Source organism: Lycium barbarum, chromosome 12, assembly GCF_019175385.1.
Source record: "Lycium barbarum isolate Lr01 chromosome 12, ASM1917538v2, whole genome shotgun sequence".
Taxonomy (NCBI): Eukaryota; Viridiplantae; Streptophyta; class Magnoliopsida; order Solanales; family Solanaceae; genus Lycium; species Lycium barbarum.
In genome coordinates this window covers 6,511,251-6,520,229 of record NC_083348.1, presented here as the reverse complement: position 1 = coordinate 6,520,229, position 8,979 = coordinate 6,511,251, and the positions used below count along the sequence as shown (strand labels likewise).

At 38.2% G+C, this 8,979-nt stretch overlaps 1 pseudogene; it reads left to right on the top strand.

Moving 5' to 3' along the window:
* Nucleotides 1–1,938: 1,938 nt before the first annotated feature.
* Nucleotides 1,939–5,417, top strand: LOC132624103 (probable serine/threonine-protein kinase PIX13; annotated as a pseudogene).
* The last annotated feature ends 3,562 nt before the right edge of the window (nt 5,418–8,979 follow it).

The following is an 8,979-nucleotide window of genomic DNA, read 5'->3' as shown; positions in this document are numbered from 1 at the left end:
CTCTTGTTAACAAGAAAGACAATCATGTGAATATTTCAATACATCTGGAAATAAAGACGGAATCAAATATTCCTAGGGATGCATAATCTAAACAACGCAGTAACCCTCAATGATGATAGCACTTCCTATTCAAATATTTATTCCTTGCTACCCTAGCTATTATTTACACACAGTTTCCGTTAAGTTTTTGAATATATTCATCCAAATTTCGTGTCTGAAGACCTAATCATGCAATCTCCCGTCAACTCTAGATGTGTATACGAGTCACTAATCAAAGTCTAACTCAAGTAAACCATAACCTACCTCGATGACGAAAAACTACATTGAATTTCCATGAATTGCTCGCCTTCTTAACCCTTATCCGAATCCATGAGAGATGTCAGTCACGGGGAAAAATGTGGAGAAAGTAGGGTAAAACCTCTTCTCTTAGTGTCAAGGGTTTTTCTTCTTGTGCAAAACCTAATAGCAGCCTTGGGAGGTCTTTTGTTAAAAGGGAGGGTGAAAAATAAACCAAAAGATCAAAATACGGCTACTGCCCCGCCTCGACTGCTGCGGCGATCGAGGTTCCTCTATAGCGGGACCGCTGCGGTGGTCCCTTGACCGCTATAGCGGTCCGCTTCCAGCCCTGGCCCACGACTTTTAGCTCGATGCGAAATTGATTTTTCCACTATTAATCCTTAAAACACCCTATAAGGCTTATTATTTATGATCATAGACCTAGATTGGGCATGGGTTTTGCGAAGTATTAAATAATGACCGGACGGGTCATTACAATTTTTCATTATCTTCAGAGTTAACCTTCTCAGCATAGTTAGAGGAACCAGGTTCCTCCTCTGAAGAGGCTTTCCTTTCAGGTGTGGGTTCTTTCTAGGGAACTGCAATTATAGACACTTATTTAGAGGCAGATGCTATTTGAGAGGGACCATGTCCCTCATTCACCACAGAATGACCTAAACTACTCTGTTCCCCCTGAGTTGAAACACCCACTTCCTTAGTCTCCATCTCCCATCGTTACCAGGTACAATAGCAATAACATTATCTACGCTATTCTTAGCAGTTTCACCACCGGTTACCACACCTTTATCCAAATCACCAGAAACATCCACATTTTCAAGAGTAGTTGGATTACCTGAGCCTAGAGGAACTTCCCTTAAGTTCCCCCTTTCAATTGTAGTCTCTGTTTCCACTTCTTAACTTGTCACTTCCATTCCATCGTCCTTCTCATTAATTTCCACAGATCCCTCAAGATATTGAGAGGTCGTCATAGTATGAGTGCTTCCTTCTGAATTTTGTTTCTAAGAGGATGCAGAAATAGGCACAAACTTCTTTAGGATTTGGCTTTTACGAGTTCTAGTGAAACCAACAGTTTTTGGGGAAGACGTTTTAGGGTTTGGTTCTTTGGGAAGGGAAACTACTGGAGATGATGAGCTTGTTTGTGGGTTGGTTGGAGTAAGCTGTTTGGGAGAGGAATGTGAGGGATTGACTTCTGAGACACTTGGAGATACAGCTTCTTTGTTTGACATGGTCGATTTAATGTGAGAAGATATGAACAATGAAGGCTTGAGTGTTGAGAGGAAAGTGTGTGAGAGAGAGAGAAATTTTCGATTGGATTTTAAAAGAAGGTGAAGGAACCGATTCCCATTTGCAAGCAAACTATTTCATTTAAGTCGGGTCGGTTCTGACAAAGTGTGATGATTCGACGTTGGAATTTGAAAGGGGGAGGGAACAAATAATGACATGGCACTTTGACAATTTAAGAGTATATAAGTACTGAATTGACACGGACTTGTAGCATGGGCCAAGCAATGCATCTGGGAAGGAGAAGTTAATAAGCTTATTGATCAGAATCTGGCCGGGTCTATCTCCTCAACTTGTTTGAAGGCGTTTGTAGGAATTTCTGCTAAATGCTTTGATGGTCGTCCACATGAACGGCCTGCAATGTCTGAAGTGGTGAAAAACCTGGAATTAGCATTAGTATTTCAGCAGAATGCAGGTGAAGGCACCATTTCATTTGATGACACATTAACACCTCAGTCAAAAGCTGAAGCAGAGAGGGAATCCATCAAAGAGGGTTGTAAAAGGAGTGCCAGTTCAAGGAAAGAGGTAATATCTGAGGATAAAAGTCTCTATGTTGCTTCACCAAGATGGTGGGGTTTTCTTGGCCTTTTCAGAAAAGCACCACCGAAGCCATGTAATCTTGTTAATCCAGATAGCCAGACATTACCGCACCCCAATTTGAGAATATTTTCTTTTGCCGAACTCAAGGCCGCCACCAGAAAATTTAGGAACGATATGGTGCTGGGACAAGGTGGTTTTGGGATAGTTTACAAGGGTTGGCTTGATGAGTGGGCTTCTTCCAATAATGGTCGCACTGCAATTGCTGTTAAGAAATTGTATTATCAAAGCTTAGGAGGATTTGAAGGGTGGCAGGTGATTCCTCTGTCCTAAATATGTATACTCCTTTAAGTTTTGTAATTGGAGCGACGTATCAATTTGCAAAGAAGCGCTTGGCATTGAGTTATTACTTACCAGTAACTCATTTCTGGGCAATATTGGCTGTCTGAGGTTTTTATTGTCCCATTGAGTTGAATTTCTTTGACTACTTTCGGTGAGAAAGTGAGAATTAAGAGAGTAAGATATTGTTTGCTCTAATCTTTGGCAAAGAGCAATTCCTTGAACTATCTGACGCTTAATGTCATTCTCCAGAAATAGAACAGTGACCAGTATGATTATGCTCATATTCAGTTGGGTGAATGGTCTAGGATCTTCGTTTGGAGTCTTGGTTTTGTTGTGCAGAGTGTTATATGTTTTATAAAGCACCTTTCTACTTGCTCAGTTTTGGCAGGCTCAGTGAATAATCAATTTTGGACGTAGGCAGCCCGCCAGCATCTATCCCATTGCATATCATTGTGCCTTTTACTTTTTTAATTCGTATATCATCCAATTTTAATTGAAACTTGTGATGTTATGTCTTCTTCTAACTTTAGTAGATTGATTACAATCATTATTACCAACATCTTTTGGCACAGGTTTTGCTTTCTTCTAAGTAACTCAACTTTAATTGGTCATTGACTAGATCTGGAATTTATTCTAAAAAATTAAATGTGAAAAAACTTCCATTGCTCAGAGACGGTGAGTTTTTGTTGTTGTACAGGGGCGGAGCCAGGCATAGCCAAGAGGGTTCATTCAAACCCCCTTCGGCAAAAAATTACAGTGTTTATACATGGTTAAAATTATTTTTATGTATATTTAGTAGATGTTGAACCCCTTTCGACTTCTTCGTGTGTTCACTTTTACAAATTTTGAACTCCCTTAGTGAAAATTCTAGTTCCACCGTTGTTGGTATATGCTAAAAAAATTCCAACGTTCTCTAGTGAATTTCAGTTCATTTGTTTATGCAGTCAGAGGTGAGTTTTTTTGGAAGGCTTTCTCATCCTAACCTGGTCAAACACCTGGGATACTGCCAGGAAGATAAACAACTACTGCTCGTCTATGAGATTATGCAAAAGGGCAGCTTGGAGAACCATCTTTTTGGAAGTAAGAGATGGTCAATTTGTTCTCAATAATATATAAGATTAAAGCAGCGAGGAATATGCCTACTTCATGCTCCACGAAAACATATTTGTTACTCTTCGGTTTGCTTAGGGCACTCTGCTGCTTTTTCACTTCCGTGGAATGTAAGGCTTAACATTGTGATTGGCGCATATCGAGGCTTGGCATTCCTACATGCATCGGAGAAGCAAGTCATTTACAGAGACTTCAGAGCCTCAAATGTATTACTTGATGGCGTATGTTTCTTTTTCTTCTCCCTCGGACTATTGTCATATACTATCTTAGCACAAGTAATATAGAGATCACAAATTGATGCCAGTAGATTTTTTCATTTAATACGAACCCTTTTCTTACTGGGCAACTCTCTGGTTTACACACACTGTTTTGCCTAAAGGTATGGAGCTCTTGATCACAGAGTGACAAAACCTGACTAGCTGACCTATAACAGTGAGCACATTAGAGAAAAGTTTGTTATTAATAAAACTGTTTCATGACATTCTTTAATTCCTTTTTGTTTCAGTCTTACAATGCGAAGATATCAGGTTGTGGCTTAGCAAAACAAGGTCCTTCGGCTAGTCAATCACATGTGTCAACACAGGTCATGGGAACATATGGTTATGCAGCTCCTGAGTATATTGCAACTGGTAAACTTGGAGTCTCTTCGACTTCTGCACTTGGCAATTCTGCTTCTCTTGAATCACATCTTGTGCTTACAGGTTTAAACATATAGTCAAATCTGAATAAATGTTTGTTCATACTTCTATTGTCATTTTTCAACAGGACACTTGTACGTAAAAAGCGATGTCTATGGTTTTGGTGATGTTTTAGTGGAAATGCTAACAGGTCTACCGGCACTCGACATAAACCGCCCAAACAACCAGCATAATCTGATTGAATGGACTAAGCTGCATTTATCTGATAGAAGGAAGTTGAAGGACAAGATAGATTCGCGGCTGGAAGGAAAATATCCATCCAGAGCTGCAGTACAATTAGCACGACTGGCACTGTCATGTCTTGGACCTGAACCTAAAACCAGACCATCGATGAAGGAAGTAGTGGAGAAACTAGAACAGATTGAGGCTGCCAATGAAAGACCCAAGGAGCATAGAATAAGTTCCAAACATCAGAATGCTTAAAGTTATGGTCAGCAGCCTTCGCACCATCCTTCTCCACTTAATCCAGGGTACGATGTAAACCGAGCCTATCCACTCCCTAGTAGAGTATAGAATGAATATGATACTTTCTATTTATATAACAATATGAAGAAGCTACGATAGCTTAGTTGTCCAAATACAGACAATTGTATGTCTAGTTAGTCCTGTAGTCTGAGCTTGTGAGGTGAAGTGGTAAGGCTCTGTATGGCGTCGGGTTGGGAATGTTTTAGTGACACGTAAAGAGTTCATTGTTTTGAACATTGAAGGAGATTCAGATTTTGAGTCAGTAACGTGTTAATACCTTATGTTATGGATATCATTGAATATGGAGATGTCGTGATGGTGATCGATCAAAACTTAGAAATTGGAGCAGATAATACACCTGCACTAGTTTTGTTTTGGGCCACGACCTTTCTTGAAGTAGTGATACGAATGATTTTCAGCAATGTAAATCATTGTTCATTTTTACATGTAGAAGTGAGGAAGAATTGTTGCACTAAAATTCCTGATTTAGCTTTCTCATTTTGATCTCAATGTCAAAGATGTTCTTTGCAGCTGCTCCTAATAAATTTTTCTTCTACTAGGCCGATATGGCTTTAGAAGAACTTTTGTGTGCGCTGGAAAGCTGCTTGGCATATTTATAGACTTTAATGCCGTGATGCACTGCCCAGCTGTTTATATGCTATGTTTGTAAAATTGAACTTGTTCCTTATGAACAGAGGCGGATTCAGGATTTGGAGGCTCCGGGTGCCATTTTTTTAATCCAAATAGAAAAATTTTGGTCGATTATGTTGGCGTTCGGTTTGGGTTATAAGTTTTTTCCATTCATATTAAACAAAACGATAGAATGAAAATAATAATTACAACAACTTGGCCTAAAGAGTAGACCTTTGGATTAGAAAACTTATGATAATTTAACTTTTTATATTTAAACAAATACTCTCTCCGTCCTAAAAAGATTGTCCTCCTTTCCTTTTTAATCAGTCCCAAAAAGATTGGCCACTTTCTAAATTTGATAATTCTCTTACTTTTGAGTTCCATTAATACCCTTGCTACCCTTTCCTTTTAAAAACTGACGGGACCCCACAAAAGCATAAAGTAAACAATGTGGGATTATTATATTAGGTTGAAAAGTCATTTAAAAAGCAAGCTACAACGTGTCAGCCCTTTTCCATCCCATCAATATGACTGAATTAAAAAAAAAATGAAATTTGAAAATATGCACCAACTCTAGAATAAAAATTGGAATTTGAAAATATGCACCAGCTCTAGAATAAAAATTCACATAAGAGTTTTTTTGACAAACCTGAGTTGTGAGAAATTACTAACTATTTAGAAGCACGAGTTTTGGTCGTGCTTCGTCGTCAAGTCGTCAACAGCCAAAAAAAAAAAAAAGTGTAGGCCCCCTAAATATCAATCAATATAAAAAAAAATGAATTTTATATTAAAAAATTGCTAAAATCAAACAATATTTATGTAATTTTCAAAGTATCTCATTAAATCAATAATGATAGATTCATTGCCACATGCGTATCAATCCATTAATGGAGCAAATAAAATTATTATACAGCAACATACTTAAAATACTTATATATTAAAATAAGATAGAATTTAATTACTTTTTCATTTTTATCCTTACTCTAATAAATGTGAAAAGAGATTAATATCAAATGGAGGTCAAATAATGAATAAGGTAAATTAGTCAAATTATAATTTTAATTCACGTTTCATTTAAAAACCATGCAAAACACAACATGACAAGTAAAATTGTCACGACCCAACCCCGTAGGCCGTGACTAGTGCCCGATCTGGGCACCCGAACCCATCTATCAAATATTATCTCAAATTCTATCAACTCATTCTAGTATATGGCGGAAGCCGACAAGACTTTATTTCAAATTTAGGTAATTTCCAGAAAATTTCGACAGAGTTTCCTTTGTTTTACGGACTATCCAATATACCCTGTGTTGACACCCAATTTTGTCCCGCCTCTCCTCCGAAATACCTATTTACGCCTCTAATATTTTTAGAAAAATTAAAATATATATATAGTCATTTCTTACTAAATTATCAGCTTCTCATCAATACCAGCACTTTATTATTCTATTGCAGTTACTATTATTATTATTATTATTATTATTATTATTATTATTATTATTATTATTATTATTTATTACTATTATTATAATTCACAATTTTATCATTTTTTTAGCATTTTTTACCAGCTTACGCACACGCATCGCATTTATCTTTTTTGCATAATTAAATAATAGTGTTTATTTACTGTAGATTTTCGAAATATTATTGCACGGCTATTACAACGCCATTTTTTATCTGAGCACTAATAATTGCATATTTTATATTAAGTAATATTTTTAACACAAGTTATTAAATAGGTCTTTTATTTAAATGTAGTAGCCAATCAACTCATACTATTTTCCGGTCAATTCACAAAACCAGTCCACATTTTGATTTATTTGACATCATTTAGTTCACCCCAGCCCAAATAATTAACCAACATTTTCGGACCAGCCCACTCTTTTAATTTTGCCCAGCCTATATTTTAGCCAAACCAGCCCATTTTTAACCCGACCCGGTCCAGCCCATCCCTTATTTTCTTTAACCCTAAATCCTATCTCTCTCCTTTCTTTTTCCGCCTCCTTCGGCACTCTCTCTCTCTCTCTCCTTTATCACCTCCGCCGCTCACCCCCTCCCTCTCTTCCTTTCTCTTCCGCTCCCACTCCCACGCTCCTCGTCCCCACTCCCACGCTCCTCGTCCCCACCTCGCCGACGACCCCCACACCGCTACCCCACCACGCTCTTCGCCCCACCACCGCCGCCTGCACACCGCTACCCCACTCCCACGCTCTTCGCCGTTCCCTTTTCCCTACCCCCCGCTCCTTTCTTTCCCCTTCATCATCATCTTCTTCGTCCTCACCACCCCGCTCCTCTCGCTACCCCACTCTCCACTCCCCACTCACCCTTGTCCCCCACCACCGCCGTTTCCTTCATCATCTTCATCCCCCACCACCGCCGCTCCTCTTCCCTTTTCCCCACCACGCCTACACCCGCTCCTCTTCTCCCTCCATTCCTTTTATCATAGTTTTTTTTGGATTCAAAAAGCCCTATAAAATGGGATGGAATCGTCTAGTTTAGGGAAGATTTTTGGATTGGTGAAATTCCCCAAGAACAGAGGATCTTTGTTCGATTCATAAAATTCCTCCAAGAACCTGTTTTCTTTTAGCCGTAGAAACCCCCTAGAAATTGAAGTTGAGAAACCCCAAAGTTTCCAAAATGTCCAATCTGCAGTGGTTGTGGTAGTTCAAAATATCGAGTCGAAATACTAAAACAAATTTCTTTTTTTTCGTCTGCTCTGTTGTTGCTGTGAATCCGAGCCTTGCAAGCTCGGATTTGGTAGTCCTCGAGGTAGATATCGAAACCTTCGCCCCATTTCGCTGCACCCGAAGAAGGTAAATTTCCTCCTTTTAAATTGTTTTAGCAATCGTTTGAATGTTTTAAACTGTTTTTGTTGATTTGTTCGCTTAGTGGTATCTTAGTTTCGTTTGGAGTTATTTTGGTTGAATTAAGCATAATCAGTCCTGTTTAGTTTAATTTTGCGAGCATGTTAGCTTTATGGGTAAGTTTAGATTCACCCGGTGCTTCAAGTTTACATTGTTGGTGGGTATGTCATTTGGACTAATCAGGTGTTGGTTCAGATTAGATGACCTATTAATCGCATTTGTATGCATTAATTTTTCTCCATCTCACTTGATTAAGTTCATTTAACCATGTTCGTTTTAGCACTGAATTCGTAATTTATTAGATAAGCTCAACTAGTTATTGATTGCTTAGTTGTGTATATGCCTCATCTTAGTCACATCTAATGCAAATTGTGCATGTTCATCTCAAGCTAGCTACTGTTCATTTGTCTATGTTAAGTTTATATTATTTGGTAAATTTTCGTACAGATTTGGTTTCTGGTGATTAGTTGAATTTAGATTAATCCCTGAGGATGATATGCTATCTGCCTATGTCAGCTTCAAGGAGCATATTTGCATACTTGAATGGCTTAATCTCGCATGTTTTAAGGCTTACAATTTGCATAATTGTGTCCACATCATTAGTCGTGTATGAGTCATTAAGTTATGCAACTTATGAACTGGTTAATATCACTAGCAAGAATTTATGTGTTTCTTCCACTATCATAAAAGGATATCAGATGTTTACCAAGAATCTATGAGTTAGTGTATGTTTAAGCATAAGGTTCAATTGG